Raw genomic sequence first — 17734 nt, 5'->3', positions numbered from 1 at the left:
TTGCTCAACAATTTCAAGTTCCACTGCAAAGTACTATCCAATTAAGAGGTTAAATTGTTGGTTCCTGTGGCATTATTCCACAGCTTACTGAGACAACCTAACACATGCACACACATACGATTGGCACAGTGACAAACAACCCCGATTATGTAGATTACAAATAACAATTACTTATAAAGGCCAGCACGGCACAGAAGGAGGTGGTGTGGCCAGCACAAGCACAACAAATATTTTGTTTCTCAGCACTGATGTTGGGATATTGCGACAGGTAATAATTTTATGGTGAGTCAAATTACGTGTGGTCCAGAACAGGTTAAGATATCGAATGATGCTGGTGATATAGATAGTCATAAATAAAACAAGCGTCAGTAGGATTTCAGCAAAGTCTTTGAACCAATGTGACAAAGCACTCCTGCACTTTGACTTAATTGCTAATTACATACAGGAATAGTCAGTCAACCTTTGCATCCATGTAGAGATTGTATTTCAACCATGAATCAGAAGGTTTTAGGCAGATTATAAGTGTCACTGGCATGGTGATTTTTTTAGATCATATATAAATAATAATTCATATATTACTACATTTTTTATATATGGGAAATACGCATACATGCAAATTTTAATAGTTTTAATGTACATATGTGCACACACTCGACCCAAAAACTCCTCTGTAGGTACAAGCTCACCGATGCCTTCATTGTGTGCTGGAGAAAGCTGGTATGCCGCAGGTGCATTCATAATTACAATTACATGTAACAAGTGAAAAAAAACAGCCCTAATTAGAGGCGCTTGAAAATTATGGTGACAAAGAACACACTTGTGCATAACTGCATGCTGCAAAAATCTGGGCTGGATGCAAATGTCTCACAGAATGGATAAATGAATATATAAACTGATTCGGACAAATGTAAAACCGAGCCCTCTGACAATATATCAGTTCTCATGGCGTGAATCCTCGGCTCTCAATTTCTGAACCCCGTGGGCATATGAGCAGTTACCTGCTTTGGATGTTGTTTAGGAAACGGAAGTTGGTGATCACTGCAACTCATGGCTTACGTTGGTGAGCTGTAGGCTTGTCCTGCAATGGGTCACTGAGCCAAGTGTGGGTAGTTAGCGGATTGGAGGGATTTCTGCCCTAACCTTTTCACTCCCTGCAATGCCCATTCACTGTCAGGACATCTAGGGTGCCATTCATCTACTTGGGGATTTTGCTGTGATGGAATGTATCAGTGCCAGGATAATTTTAGCTGTTGTCCTTTGAGCTGTTATGCTCTTCTGGTTTGAGAAATGGGTGAAGAAACTTAGCGTGGGATGAGGGAATTCCACCACAAATGTCATGCCATCAAAGTACAATCCGTGCCCATGGTGAAAATGTATGCCAATTGGGATCCAATCGATCTCATATACACACGTTTGAACACGTGTGAGTTTGTAATTGCATGTGCACTTTGCGGAACAGGTCTGATAGGAAGATAACTGTCCTGCAAAAGAGCTCATTGTGCTCGTTTGTGAAGGTGATTTTGAGCCAGTTGTGGAAATCACACATTACTTTGGTGAGAGCTAGTCAATCCAGAGTAAATCCAATAAAATGCACATTTAATGCCCACTAAGGAGTTGATTGGGATGAAGATGGTTGTGATGATGAGCTGCATTGATCCCTGCAATGCTGTACAACTGGCCTTGCACATTTTAATTGCACTTCTGTCGTGTTTCGTATTGTAATTTACTGACCCACCCACTACTGGACATCTGCGAAAAAGAGCTTTATCGCTCATCGCATTCCTCCAGTCTAAGTAAAGATTCTGATTCTGATCCTTTCTTTGAACAGTTTGTCCTGCCTAGCTTGTGCATGTTTCTGGCCCCACCACTCCCATAACACATGTGCCATGCAGGCCTTTAAAAGTGCTCACCAAATTCAGCTGTTGCGCATCTGTGTGTAGGTGTATTTGTATATGAATTTTTATGAATGTGTAGGTATTTGTATGACTGTGTGTACATGTGTATGTGTTGTGTATACAGTATACAGATGTAATGCGAGCGTAAACGGGGTTCGCTGCTGGGCTCTGGCCCAATCATACGGCCTGGGGTATTGGGGGGCGGAGCCCAGTATGGGGGTATATGGGAGGGCCCGCCATTCACCTCGGGTCCAATCGGAAGCGAGGTGAACGGGGGTGGAGCCAGCAGGGCGCTATGGGAAGGCCGGATCTGACGGTCCGGAAGGGAAGGAGACAGGATCACGTGGTAAAGGGGATATAGGTGGAAGCCCGGAAGGGCTCCGGGTCAGTTGTTGGAGTGAAGAAGCTGGACCACGTTGGGTGGCTGGAGGGGATCCGCGCCATCAGCCACGTGGCTGGAGGAGCTTCGGCACACCGTCGGCCAGCGTTGTGCGGAGTGGGGGAGCGGAAGGACTGACGAGGGAGCGCGTGCGGGGCGCGCGTGAGGAGATGCTGGTCCGCTGTCAGGACCAGCGGGGTGTGAGCAAGAAGCTAAATAAAGAGCAACGGAGACCAGCAGTGTGTGACGAAGTCCTTTATTACATTGGGGTTAGAAGTGCTTCGAGATGTCAAAACATCTCAAGAAGAAAAATCAACCTACGCCTTCTTCAGAGGACGACGAGGACCTTCCTCCAGCGGTGGCGGTCCGAAACACGGAGGGCGCGGGCGGGACGGCGGTGAGCGACACGACAGGTGTACAAGATGTCGTCGTGGGAGCCGGGCCGTCTGCGTCTTCGGGCGCCGAGGACGGCTGGCGGCTCGTAACGGAGCAAATTGATTCGTTACGGGCCGTTTTGCTGGACTTGGTCACCCTGGTCGCGCCAGCGACGATGCCGGGACAACCACGCGTTGGGCCTCTCCGGGGGGAAACTTCGGGTGGGGCCGAGACATCTGCCATTGCGGCCTCTGCGAGGCTTCCCGCCTTCCCCGACACGCGGCTGGACGCCGCCATCTTGGGCGTGGCCACGACTGACTGGCGGGAAGCTACCATCTTTTCACCGTCACGTGGGGTGCCCGCTTCGGGTGACAGCAGCGGGGGGACTCGCAGCCACCGTCTGACTATTAAAGAATTTACCGTCGGAGGGGATTGGAGCGCATTCGCTTGGCGCTTTGAATCGGCTGTTCGCTCCGCCAAGTGGACAGATACAGAGTCCTTAAAATTTTTACGCTCCATCACGGCTGCGAAGAAGGCGACGCTGAAAGGGGCTTTCGACGAGATGGCGGAAGCATACGAGCCTCCAGACGATGCACACCATAGATTTGTCCAAAGACAACGGGCACCGGAGGAATCACCTGTGGCCTTCCGTGGCACTGTGATTGTGCTGGCCATGGCCGCGTATCCCGTGACCGAGCCCGACTTGTTGGAGCCCATGATACTGGGGAAGATGTTGGAACTTTCCAAGGACCTGGGCATTCCACTGCCCGTGTGCGGCCACGAGCAGCTGACCTCCCGAGGAAGGCCGTTGGTTGGACACCGTCGAAGGCCATCTTCGTCCTGGACGATGCGGGGCCTGGTGATCTCACTGCGGCAGCGGCCCAGTGGGTTCCACGGGGGGGAGCGGTGTCGCGCTCGGGGCCCTCGTCGGCGGATCGCCGGGATGCCGGGGGACGGGCCGATATGGCGTGTTATCGCTGCGGACGTCTCGGACATTTCGCGCGTGACTGCCGGAGTCGCCCTCGTCTACCTCTTCGCCCGGAGTCCCCGACCAAGGACGCGCCATCGACGTCGGACGGTGACCCATGTCAGGCAAGTTGGTACGCATCAGACACCCCGCAAGGCCTGTCATCTCATTCATCATTGTCGGAGTGCGTTCCGGGTGCCTGTTCTAACGGGGGGACTCTAAAGTGATCCGCGTCGGACGATGACGCAGTGGCGGAAACTGGCTCGCAGAGTCGTTGCGGCCACCACTGGGTCTTCGACCGTGCCGGGCTCTATACAGGGGATTGACGTGCGCATTTTAGTTGATTCGGGCGCATCCGCCACTATCATTTCAGACGTTATTTTCCATCTCCTATCCAGTCCGCCGTCGCGGGTACGTCCGGTTTTCGATGCCTGTGTTGCCGCTAACGGGGGGAGTATGGGCATCGTGGGTCAGGTGGAAGCACGCATTTCCGTTGGGGATGTGTCGGCTTCGGGGACGGTGTTGATCTCCAGGTCCCTCGCTGTGCCTTGCTTATTGGGGACCGATTTCCTGGCAAAGATGCCGATTCAGATAAGGGTCGATCAGGGTTGCATTGAGTTACCGGGGGACTGTAAGATTTTCTTTTTGCCGACGCTGTGGGGCCGGTCCACCCCGGACCTCTCGGTGCAGGCGCTGTCCGACGTTTCGGTCGACATTCCGCCGGGCTCGCAGATGCTCATTCCGCTGTGCTATCGGAAACCCGTGCCTGGGGTTGAGGGGGCGGCGGGTGTGTTGTTGTCGCCGTCCAATGCTGTTACGGGCGGCCTGGCGCTGGTCGCAGCCTGGACGATTGTTCGGCCGGGTCAGCCTCTGTTTTTGCAAGTGTTAAACAGAGGCGCGGACAATGTTGTGGTGCCGGCCGGTACGGTCTTGGCCCATGCCACGACCGCTTTCACGGCCCATGATGATGCGGATCGCCAGAGTCTCGTAGCGGGGGTTTCGGCTTCTATGTCGCAGGACGAACGATGAATCGCCGGGTTGTGTCAGGAAAACGCGTCCCTGACTACGTACCAGCGGTCTGCGCTTCGCGCGCTGCTATCCAAATATTCCGACGTCTTTAGCAAAGATGATTTCGATCTGGGACGCACCTCGCTGCTCTCCCATCACATTGATACCGGGGATGCTAGTCCCATTCGTATGGATCCGCATCGATTGAGCCCAGCGGAGAGGGATCACGTCCGCGGCGGAAGTAGATGATATGCTGGCCGCCGACATTATCTCTCCGTCCAACAGCCCAGGGGTGCTCCGGTGGCCCTGGTGAAGAAGAAGGATGGTAGCCTGCAATTTTGTGTTGATTTTCGGAGGTTAAACAAAGTGTCGGTTGCAGACGCTTACCACCTGCCGCGTATGGATGATTCCCTCGATGCCTTGTCTGGGGCGAAATTTTTTTCGACTCTCGACCTCTCTTCGGAGTTCTGGCAGCTCCCCCTGGACGAATCGTCGAGGGTAAAGACGGCTTTCCGTACGCCGCAGGGCCTGTTTCAGTTTAATTGTCTCCCCATGGGTTTGAACGCCGCCCCTGCTACGTTCCAGAGGTTGATGCAACTCGTGTTGACCGGCCTGCAGTGGGACACGTGCCTGATATATTTGGACGACGTCATTGTTTTCAGCCGCACGTTTGATGAGCATCTTCAGAGATTGGATGCTGTTTTTGCGAGGGTGCGTTCCGCCAATTTGAAATTTAAGCCCAAGAAGTGTCACCTTTTGCAACACTCCGTGCGCTATTTGGGTCACATTGTCAGCCCTGATGGTGTGGCCACGGACCCGGACAAAACGGCGTGCGTTCGGGACTGGCCGACTCCGGACACGGTGGGATGTTGTATTTGTCGGATTATGAAATTTTGATAAAAATAATAAAAATTTATAAAATTTTAAAAAAGGTGTGTAATTATATGCATAAATTATGATAATCACGGAGATAATCGTATTAATGTATGCAAATACTTGCGATTATGGTAATGTGTGCAGTTATGATAATTAGGCTTAGCTTCGTTATCCAGAGTTGTATCAATCGGGATAAAACGATTATCATTGATTAAACATTTACTGATTATCTTAGTGTGTTCATGTTATGTTAGGTCTCCAAATTCATTTCTCATCGCAGGATACAGTTCTTATGAATAAGACAGTTTTGCATGGACTTGGAAAGAAACACTCGAGATACTTCTGTGTTAATAATTTTTATTCTAAACTAACACATGACACTCTAACATGCAAAGGCAAAAGCATACGTCCATAGATTCATTGGCGGGATTATGCAATGAACGAAACTGAAGGCTAACATTCTTCTAACAATCGTAATCTCGACTTTCCACCAGACATCTCATTAGTTATCCCATGTATCGAGCACAACCGGCGACTGGCGGAGTTTTAAAACAGGCATGCAATGATATTCATATGACGGGCAATAAAAGCACTTATTGTACCCCGAATGCGAAGCATACGTCAATCGATTCGTCGGCAAGATTATATTTGTTAGCGAAATGTTTGAGACAATGGTGGTTGAGGGCGTGTGTTTGTGTGAGCGCGTATCTGGCTCTGCCTTAATTAATTCTTCGGCGAGACTCTATGACAAAGAAACAGGTTTGACACGATATTCTCTCTCTGTAAACGTGTCGATTCGCAATGAGGATTTCGAGAGTTTTAGTTAGCATCGATGAATCTATTGGTCGTTTATGCGATAAGAGAAACGAAAATAAAAAGGCAAGAAAAACTTCCCACTCTTATAACCGACGGGTTCTTAATTACTCAAAGGGCCACGATTCCTCACGGCCAGCTGGTGTTCGAACTGTATAATTAGTCTTCTGATGATTGTCTAGGGTTGGTCCCATTGTGAGAGAGGTCGATTGTCCCTTGGATAAATTCTTGCATGCCCTGCGGGAAGTAGATGTGTGTGTGTGCTTCCTTGAGGTTGTGAGTGGGGGAAGTGATACGACCGACTCGGAGATACTCCTCTCGCCCGTGCGGGTTGCAGCTGCGACTTCCTCCGCTGGGAGATGAGCGGCTTCGGCCCGCTGCGGTTAGCGGAGAGGCTTGCCCGCTGGGTGGTGCTTGGCAGTGCTTGGCGGCGCTTGGCGCAGGCACCCGTACTGTGTGACTCTGACGGCGCGGTGCCGTTCTCTGTAGCTGACGACGCGGTCGCGTTCTCTGCAGCTCTGACGGCACGGCGGCGCTCGTACGGAAGGCTCTGACTCTCTCTCTCCACTGCTGGATGACGAGTCGGTTCTCATTGGTGCTGGTTGATCTGTGTGTGCGTATTGAACACACGGCGCATGCGCTGGCGCTGTCCTCTTCCTCACGGCCGTTCGATCAGGCTTTCTCCACTGCTTCGTGCTCTCTGCTTTGCTTGCTTGGTCGACGCTTGGCGATCTCCGCCCTTTCTACAGGTTGATTGCTTGTTGTCACTCGTCACTCTCTCTTCTCCGTGCTTTCCTTTGTTCGTGCAGCTGCCACCTTCATACAGGCACTCGCTGATGTCTCTCCCGCCCTCACTTCAGGGGCTTCGTTGTTTTAGGTTCTCTCATGAAAATGATAGCTGGAATCTCCATCAGCTTCACTCGCAGCTCGGCGGCTCAGTGTAGCGATTCTTCTTAGGTGGTGCAGACCTCAGCTTGTCAATGCACGTCGCTACCCCGCGAACATCGTCATTCTGGATGACGGAAGAGCTCCTTCGTTGTCGGCGACGAGATGAGATGGGGGCCTGAGCCCCGGTGGCGACGAGATGAGATGGGGGGCCAGAGCCCCGGAGAGATGGAGGCCTGAGCCCCGGTGGGATACTCTGAATGGATTTTGCCTCGGCTTATATCGGGAAAATCCACTCGGCTTTTTCCGAGTTGTTCAAAGGCCGGAACAATATAACTTTTTTTGTTTGTTTGTGTGTGTGGACACATCTGCGTCCGCTGGGTGTGTCGTGTGCGTGTCCGTCCGTGTGTGTCGTGTGTGGGTCTGTTTGTGCGACTTATTGGAGGAAAGGTTCTTCAAAGACACAACTGCCCGCAATAATTCTGGAAGGAGGGGTGGGGGTTTCCTCGCGAAACGTCGCCACACATGAGTCATCAAACCAAACCAGACTGACGATTCGCGTTCGCACCGAGGTTGCTAAATCATAATCCACGTTTTGGGTTTTGATTATGAATAATATTGGTCGCGAAAGCCTACACGTTAAGCGAGCTCTATAATCCCTTCCCTCGCTCTTGGCGTTTATCCTTTGTCTCATACGGCTCCAAGCCGTATGCCTGGTCTGGAAGTTAAAATGATGCTCACTTTTGCTGCTTAGTATTATTGTGATTTGATTGTAAGTAGCCGTGTTCACGGTATTTCCATCGTGGTTTGGTTTCTTTATGGGGAGATGTTATTTGCTCGTGTGCGCAAATCTTGCTGTCCGTGCTGCGGGGAGACAAAGACGGCTGTGCTCCATCGTTGGAGCATACTGAGAGGCATCTGTTGATTTCCTTTCTCGAGCAGTCGCCCGCTCGCCACGAACTTTTATGAGGGCCATTTCCTGGCTTTGTGCCTGCTCTGTGGCCGTTTCTCTCGGGAAGACAAAGACAGCTGTGAGCTGCTCACTTCCCCTGGAGTGTTGTATGTTGGTTAATTATGATAGACTTCTCTGCCCTTAACTCTCTAGGAGATCCACTTTAATTTCGTACTTATTATTTGACTTAGCCTGTTATTATTTTATCTGATATCTCGGGGCTAGGGAATTTGTTTTTTTGCTTAGGAGCGACCCTGACTGCCATAATTATTCTTTGATGCTTCGGCCCGGCCGCGTAGACATTATTAAGGGTAAATAATGTCCGTATTTAATCAACAAATGATGAATCGCGACCCTGGTGCAGACTGTAGTCTGCTTTCCAATTGGAGCGAGGATAGATAATGTTTGCTTAATCTTCATGGTTAAGTTGGTAACTTCGTTTAACTAATATGGTTCAAAACCCGCCTTGTTTGCTTTCTGGTTGACAATTCTATATTTTTGTTAGCCATCAAGAATATAATTATATATTCCTCGGGGCGCCTGTTGTTGTATCATTAGGGTTTTTTTTTTTAAGGGTGGGTGTTATCCTAACCCCCACTTGCACCCCCCCCCCCCTTTTTCCTCTTGTGTGAAATTCGGGGAGGTTTTTATGACATTTGATGGCGAAGAACCAGAGGTTCAAATGGGGGCCGGCGGAGGAGGCGGCGTTTCGCGGCCTACGTGATCGCTTGGCATCAGCGCCGACGCTGGATTACCCTGATTTCGCTTTGCCTTTCATTTTGGATACCGACGCTAGTGACAAGGGTATTGGCGCCATCCTATCGTAGTGTAAAGGTGGCGTCGAGCGCGTTGTGGCTTACGGGAGCCGCGTTCTCTCTTCGGCGGAGACCCGCTATTGCGTCACCCGACGGGAATTGTTAGCTATTGTGCATTTTGTCCGCCAATACCGGCCGTATTTGTATGGCCGGAAATTCATTGTGCACACGGACCATTCGGCTTTGCAATACTCCCTGAAAGTTGACCAGCCATCTGGCCAGCTGGCACGATGGCTGGAAACTTTGCAGGAGTTCTCGTTTGATGTTCAATACCGTAAGGGCTCGCGTCACTCTAATGCGGACGCGCTCTCCCGACTGCCGCAGGGGTCTACCTGCGCGTGTGCCTCTGGCACGAATAGGTGCACGCGGGTTCCACAGCCCCCGCGGCCTGTCATGTCCGCTGTGGAAAAGCCCGCGGCTTCTACGTGTCTGGAACCGGCTGACGGGGTTTTGAATTTGCCGCGTTCCGTGTGGGTTCGTGAACAATTGCTCGATGACTCGCTTGGGGCCTTGCGGAGTCAGACTGAAAAGTCGAAGGGGTGTCCGTCATCTGATGGGATGCCGGGAGCAACTCTCCGTGACAGGTTGTTGATGTGGAGAGAGGACTTGCTGGGTCGCTGGCGCCTTGTTGTGCCATCGTCGTTGTGATACCAGTTGATTCGGATTCTGCACGCTGAGAAGTTGTTACATCTCAGAGTGCAGAAAACCTTGTTGACGTTGCAACGTGATTATTTTTGGCACGGCATGACGACTGACGTCGTCGGGCACATTCGGGCGTGCTCCGACTGTGTCCGTAGGAAGCCGCCCAAACAACCGTATGTTCCCCCAGTGCAGTCAATTAAAGTGACGCAGGTTAACTAATTGGTGGCGTTGGACATTCTGGGGCCCTTTCCCCCGTCCGCTCGGGGGAACAAATTTTTGTTGGTCAGGGTCGAATATCTTTCGCGATGGCCAATGGCTTGGCCTTTGCCCGACCAGTCGGTGGCGTCTATCACGGAGGCATTCCTGTTTGGGTACGTGATGGACAAGGGGGCGCCGGAAAGGCTGCTTACGGACCAAGGACGAAATATTTCTTCAAACCTATTGCGGGATGTGTGCGACGCACTGGGAACTAAGAAAGTTCGGACCTTTCCCTACCACAAACTGATGGGATGGTTGAACGGTTGAACCGGACCCTGTCGGCCATGCTCTGCCATACGGTTAGCGAGAAGCAGGCCGATTGGGATTTGCATATCCCGGGAGTGCTCTCCGCTTACCGGATGGCACCACATGCGTCGACGGGGTATTCACCTTTCTTTTTGATGTACGGTCGCGAGAATGTGCCGCCTGTGAAGGTCCAACTTGACACGCGGGCGAAGGGTCCTGTTAAACCCCTCCCCGATTATATTCGCGAGTCCGTTCGGCGCGTGGCAGAAGCCATGCGCCGAACGGACATGGCCTGGCTCCACTACCCACAGGTGCCGGTGGGGACCTCCCCTAAGTTGGACAAACCCTGGCAAGGGCCGGTGGTGCTCATTGAGGTCCCTAGCCCACAGTCCGCACGCGTTCGAGTCGGGTCGTGCCGTTGGTACGTTCACACATCCCGATTGAAACCCTACGTTGCCCGCGTGTCGATGCGTCATCTCCTAACGTTGCCTTGCCGGTGTCTGTCGCGTCCGACGTGCCACTGCCCTTGCCTGTTCAACCTGCAAGCGCGCCTGTCGTGCCTCCTGTAGACGGGCCGACGGTGATCCTACCGGACAAAGGGATTTTTGCACCGGGTGGGCCTACCACGGCGACGGGGGCACCTGCTTCTGCTGCCCCTCCAACCCCGCCGAGGTTGCAGCTGCAAGGGGCCCCGGTTACGGGCCTCTCTGGTAAGCGGGGTGCTGCGAAGGACGGGCCTCCACCAGCGGCGGATAATTCCGTTTCTGCCGCTCCTCAAACCCTGTCGGGACTGCAATCTCCGAGGGAGCCGGTTCTCGTAAAGGACGGGCCGGCGACCCGCACTCGTTCCAGATCCCTTCCCTTTCGTTGATTGTGTTCGTCGTTATTGTGCTCTCCGTTGCGTCTGTTGTGATTCGTGAATGTGTTGCCATCGCTCGCATCCTGTTTCAGCCGGGACGGCAGGTCTTTCACATCGGGGGGGGGGGGGGTCATGTAATGCGAGCGTAAACGGGGTTCACTGCTGGGCTCTGGCCCAATCATACGGCCCGGGGTATTGGGGGGCGGAGCTCAGTATGGGGGCATATGGGAGGGCCCGCCGTTCACCTCGGGTCCAATTGGAAGCGAGGTGAACGGGGGTGGAGCCAGCAGGGCGCTATGGGAAGGCCGGATCTGACGGTCCGGAAGGGGAGGAGACAGGATCACGTGGTAAAGGGGATATAGGTGGGAGCCCGGAAGGGCTCCGGGTCAGTTGTTGGAGTGAAGAAGCTGGACCACGTTGGGTGGCCGGAGGGGATCCGCGCCATCAGCCATGTGGTTGGAGGAGCTTCGGCACACCGTCGGCCAGCGGTGTGCGGAGTGGGGGAGCGGAAGGACTGACGAGAGAGCGCGTGAGGAGACGCTGGTCCGCTGTCAGGACCAGTGGGGTGCGAGCAAGAAGCTAAATAAAGAGCAACGGAGACCAGCAGTGTGTGACGAAGTCCTTTATTACACAGATTATAATATATATCTATGTATGGTCGTGTTTCTATGGGGAGTGGAAGTGTAGCGGTTAGCGCGCTGTGCTACCAACCTCGCGACTCGGGTTCGATTCCTGCTCATGGCAAACACCAGTGACGATCATCTGAACCGGTCCTGGGCCCTCCCCTAGGTCGACTCAGCCTCACATTAGTACCTGGTGCAATGTGTAAAGATCGCCACTGGGGAAAGAAAGGCGGTCGGGCTTGGTGTTGGCCACTCACCCCCTCGTGTGCTGTGCCGTCCTTTATAGGTGCTTGCTAACAGCACTTGCCCCTACAGCCTGTTAATGCTATACGGGGGATCTTAGTATTTGTTGGTTTGTGTTTCTTTGGTGGAGGCTCGTGGAGGATGCTACTGGGCAGTTGGATGCAGTCACCCTCCAATAATAATGGAGGGCAGAGGAATGACGCTCACAACAGCGAGTGGAGCACCAGGTGGATAAAGTACAGCAAGTTGGCACATTAGGGGGCACAGCTGGTTCATCTGCCAGTCATCTCAGTCAGTCATCCCATGGCACCTGAGTCTGTCCCGTGACCTCCTGTCTGTGAGCCTTGGACACTTTACGTGGCCTCAAAGTGCACCTGGCCTGGCACAGGCCACTTAGTGGCGAATGGTGGCTGTTGTTGTTTCTGTGAGCCTGCATAAGTGGATATATGTATCATGTAATTGCATGTGTGTGGGCTGTGCAGGATTGGTCTAATTTAATAGCACATAATGTTGCTATGGACAAGGAGAGTATTTGAAATAATACGATGCTATATAGGGATACATTTTATAAAATTTCCAGTATACTGCATTTATTTATTTGGAAGAACAAGCTGAATTGAAAAAAAATTTCATTCAAGTTTTAGGGAAGGTTATAAAGATAATCATGTTTTATTGTGGAACACATCTACAGTTAAAACATTCATATCTACTATGAGTTTATAATTATATCGCGGCAGCCAAGGAACAGAATGTGTCCAAGACGACATCTACTGAGTAAGTGGAGCGATTAAATCAGCTTGTGTATAAATACCAGATGGATTATAACATCAGCAGTCGATTGACCAAGGTTGGTGATAATGATGATTTCCTTAATTCATTTACAGAATTCCATTAACTAGATTTCTTTCAAACAGCCTACACCACCTTGATTACAAGGTGTATTGACAAGTGTGCATTCTGAAAGAACATCGTAACAGCCTGTGATTGTAAATATAGAAATTCACAAATGTACAACAAACAAAATCCATATTTGACTGCTCTCCAAAGGGATGGTACTGATACGATACTGTCACAGTGAGATCGTGCCTAGGAGTATTGCAATAACAGGATACTATTTCCAAACCTTATCTTGTCCAGGCAATAGCAACACACACATGGGAAATGTAAACATTTATTGAATTTCATCTATCCACACATTTGTGTTCCATTAACTTCACAATGCCGCATATAACAACTTTTAAAAAAAACATTAACAATTCATTGTGTATTACAGCTGTGGTATGAAAACTCCAGTTGTCTCACTTGGATCACATCTCAACCTATCATTTTTGCCACCATACCAATGTACGAAATGTGTATTATTGAACTGTTTCGTGTGGAAAATTGCAGTTGTGTTTCCATGAAAAACATTTAAAGTAGAATGTCACCTTAGTTTATCATATAATGCCATACAAGCTGCCATGATGTAATGGTTTGCACACTAACTAGCAATCCAGAGATCGCCAGTTCGATTCAAACTCCCAGCACAGAAGTTGAAACTATGGTTCAAGTTTCTTAAATCACGCTACCTGTCCAACTAGTAGTACACCACAGTTAGTTGAAGGGCAGGTTGCAGGTGGTGAGGTACAGTTTAGGTATTCCCAGCTCTTTCAAGATGTCTGGCAAGTGTGGAAAAGTAGGTCAAAATGCCCTATAGAGGGGCCCGTCTGTCTGAAGTGGAACGAGCAGGAAATTGCAGGGCTGCACCTTCATATTTTAAGCTCAGGGTTCAAACTACATTCGGTATTTTATGCAACTGGCCACTGGGCCTGGGATAAGCAAGACCAATTGAGTTTGGTAATAATAGTAATATAGCAGATGCTTTCTAAAATTCCAGACAAAGTTAAAGAGTGACAATGTAAATGAGGCATTGTGAATGTTTCACAGTACAACGACAGTACAGTAAACTTCCTAATTGTAAATGTAATGGTGCAATCTGCAGCAATACTGTGTTAATGGTAACAGTACCTCACATCTCCATATGTGAAAAGCTAAGCAGATCTGGCCAAGTTGGTATCAACTTATATGGTGATTTCTAAGGCAAACTCAAGTTGCTACAGGATGTAGTGTTGGCTGCTCATTAGGGAGGGGGGGCACTTTCCTCATTTAGCTGGAGATTGATCAATGGCCCAGGACTCTGCCTTGGGGGAACGCAATGCTGCAATGGGAGCGGGGTTATAAAAAAAAGACACTAATCTGAGGCGCTGTCTACTTTGTACACATTTAAGGCCCAACAGTTGTGTTAACTTTAACATCTTTGTTTATATTTTTACACCTTTGCATTAATGACCTGTATGGTCTGATCATACAAAACCCCTGTTACATCTGCGTGGTTATTTTCAAGCCTAAATATTTCCCCTGAATGATTATATAACTGTTTTGGGGATAAATAGTTTGTGACTCACCAATCTTGTCCATCATCATCGTCAACCACGATCTATCCAAAGCTGGATATAGAGCTCCCCGAAGCGTCACCATCCATCACAGTCACACAAAGAAACAATTATTCTAGCTCTGCCATCCATGCTGATATCCTTGTTGCATGAAATCAAAACATCCACTTAAGTGCGTTCCCTCCTTTTGTCTGTCACTCTGTCGTTAGTCTTGACCACCAGCCATCATTCTATCTAGCTACTTGCTCTGCCAAAGTCCAATTACTTTACACTATGAGACCTCCTTTACCAGTGGCAAAATATAGTAGTAGGTTTTTACCCTTTAAACTGGTACAAAACTGACACCTTTATACAAGGCATCATGTTTGCAATAACCGCAACACAAGCAGTCAAAATGCAAACAAAAAGAAACAACTCTGATAATGGTAATGATATGCACTGTCCTTAAAGTTGATTGGTCCACACCCGAGACAGCTTTCCTTAGAGCCTAGTCTCCATTGGTGTTGGACCAGATGACGCCACGCGTACTTTTGGCGTCGTCTGGTCCAACATCAATGGAGACTAGGCTCTAAGGAAAGCTGTCTCGGGTGTGGACCAATCAACTTCAAGGACAATGCATATCATTACCATTATCAGAGTTGTTTCTTTTTATTTGCAGTTTGACTGCTTGTGTTGCGGTTATTGCAAACATGATGCCTTGTATAAAGGTGTCAGTTTTGTACAAGTTTAAAGGGTAAAAACCTACTACTACTTCCACTTACTTTACTCAACGGTTAATGTAATGATTTGAAAATCAATATCCACATCGTAGTATATGACAAATAATGTAATTTACAGTCAAAGCAAAAGTGGGCCAGTTCACATTTCCCCTAGAGAGCTTAAGTAAAGTGTGAGAAAGAGATTCATTATGAAGCTCACATAAAGCGATCAATCACTCAATTATGCACATTGCACACAATGGGTATGGAATCCCCAGACAACTCAGGCTCGTTCATTTCTCCTCAACCTGGGGTTCTAGTTAAGGAACCCTGGTGAATTCCCATGAACGTTTACGACCACACTCGGGAGGGAAAAGATGATGCATAGGAACAAGTTTGTATTTTTTCACACTTGAGCGCTATGTTTGCAGGTATACTAGAGGTCACGAGGAGTAGAAAACGGTGGGAGGTAAAGTACCTACCATATTGGGGCACAAAGGCAAGCTGGCAGTGGTAGTTCAAGGCAGCACATTGAACCTAACGCTTGGGCCACCATGGCTCCACAGTTCATTCCTCTACTTGTGCAAGAAGAACACCTGCAAACCCTCCTCCTCACCACACTACCACCCACCCACTTAACCATCTCCAACCCCCCCCCCCCCCGCTGTATTACATCCCAACCCCTGGTCCCCAGAATCCATCTACATTTCACATTTCCGTGCCCACTCGCACACCACAGATGCCGAACCGCACCCCTCATCGCTCACGCTAATGGCTTTACCAGATATAATTTCAGCCCACCAATCCATCACGCTTTAATTGCATCAGCGGAATAATAAGCGGCCTTAATATGGCAAACTGCGGACGGCGTCTCTTGCGGCTGATAAACCCGCTTTAATTATCGGCCATTAGTGGTGGCACCACCACCACCCATGTTCTCCCCACTCCCCATGGTGGTGGGGGGCTCAACGTTCTTGCTAGCCCTCATGCACTCCCTTCAAGTGTTCTCCCACTCCCCACGTGACGACCACCGTAAATCGCGATTTAAGATCCGTTTTCTTTCGTGATTTACTCTATTATTGGTAAATACAGAGGTTGTATAAAGTGCTCAATAAACTTGGAAATATTTGGCGAGGCTGCAGAAGCAGTCAAGGATGTAGTAAAAAAAAAATCGATGTGGAGGAGAATCTTAAATGCACAATAATAACTGAGCAAAAAAACCAATGGATTCCTCTTTTATATTTTGAAGTATTTTTTTCATGTTATATATTTTTATGATCTATATATGTGTAATGACAGTTTGTCATCTGGTGGCGAGGGGTGCTAACTACGGGTATGGGTGCAGGATAGAACGACACATATGCAAGTGACCACAAGGGGGGCATAACTGGGCCAAGGGTCAAAGAGGGGATCGAACTGGAATCTCCTGGAACCCGCGAGAGAGTTCCAGAAGAGGGGCGTGGCCAAGGGCGGGGCTTGGCCATGCTGGGTGAATATAAGGAAGAGGCAAACGGGAATTTGGGGCTGTCGTGGGGGTTTGGGTCCTGGCTGTCGTTACTGTCATTGTTGCCATCTCTTCGTCGTCGTCGCTGTATAGCTAGCCAGCTATACAGTCTTCATCGCCGTCGTCACCATATAGTCAGCCAGCTATATGGTTGTACGTCGCCAATGTCGCTGTATGGATGGCTAAGCTATAAGTCAGTCAGCGCTTATATTACTCTGTGACCCTGTCATTAAGTAAGTAAAATAAGAAACTCTCTACAAGTCGTGTCTCGGAAGTCGTCTCATTACATATGTAATGTAAATTCAAAACTATTCGATAGCGAGAAGCTTAACGTTACATCAAATTACTTATACAGTATTGCAGTTAATGCATTACTATGAGTCAGTAAATTTCGATTTAAAGCTTTCGTGACTACAGGGATTCATCTTCTTGGTTCTTTCGGTAAAGTCACGTAGAAGGGAAGTAATAAAATAATAAAAATAAAACATAATAAAATCATTCTCACGACGCTTCGGCCACAACACAAGCAGCCGTCCTCAGGTGAAGACCAGGTCTGTCGAGGCGACGCTGTCGCCTCAACAGACCTTTTATTATTTTATTACTTCCCTTCTACGTGACTTTACCGAAAGAACCAAGAATATGAGTCAGTACACAAGGTACTGTTTACATCTGATATTCACAAGTTGACTTTTTAGACCACTGCTTGAATGCACGGATGTTTGCAGGATCAACGCACTGTCTGCGTAAATTCAATCAGCAATTGACGGCGGTAAAAAGGCCCTCTTTAGTGTTCAATGGCAGCACATTAACATGACACACAATCTCAGTTGCAGATGCCAGGGGAAAATTTTAAATGCACAAGGGCACAAATTGTTGGGTCAAACACTCCTAAGCACACACCATATCCAACGCCGCATCCCTACCACCATGATATACAGCGGCAATTAGTAGCATTCTAAGGGGGCCCACGAGAGGGAGTGTTGGGGGATGTGGTGATGGTTGGGGGGCACAGGATAAACAGAGTTTGTGGGGGCAGAGGGTTTATGAGCGGCGAGGAACCGAGGTGAGCTAAGTCCCGTGAGCCACACCAGCAGTGAACACACTCTGATTTGTAGCTCTTGCCAGACAGAAGCCAAATAGGATATATTTCCGAGTGGACGAGCCGAGAGCATCCATAATCCAGGGCAAAATTTTAAGTCACCCGTGAATAATTGATGCTGTAATGTACTGGCATTCAGGGTGAGGCTCCTGTGCATGAGGGTTA

General features: G+C 49.3%; 1 protein-coding gene across 6 annotated transcripts in view; it reads right to left on the bottom strand.

The window, feature by feature from the left end:
- LOC144933004 (thrombospondin type-1 domain-containing protein 7A-like) overlaps nucleotides 1-17734 on the bottom strand; it is a 576967-nt gene that overhangs the window by 35368 nt on the left and 523865 nt on the right. The window lies entirely within an intron of this gene.

This window comes from Lampetra fluviatilis, chromosome 1 (genome assembly GCF_964198595.1).
Source record: "Lampetra fluviatilis chromosome 1, kcLamFluv1.1, whole genome shotgun sequence".
Classification (NCBI taxonomy): domain Eukaryota; kingdom Metazoa; phylum Chordata; class Hyperoartia; order Petromyzontiformes; family Petromyzontidae; genus Lampetra; species Lampetra fluviatilis.
This window is presented reverse-complemented; position numbering and strand designations above follow the sequence as displayed.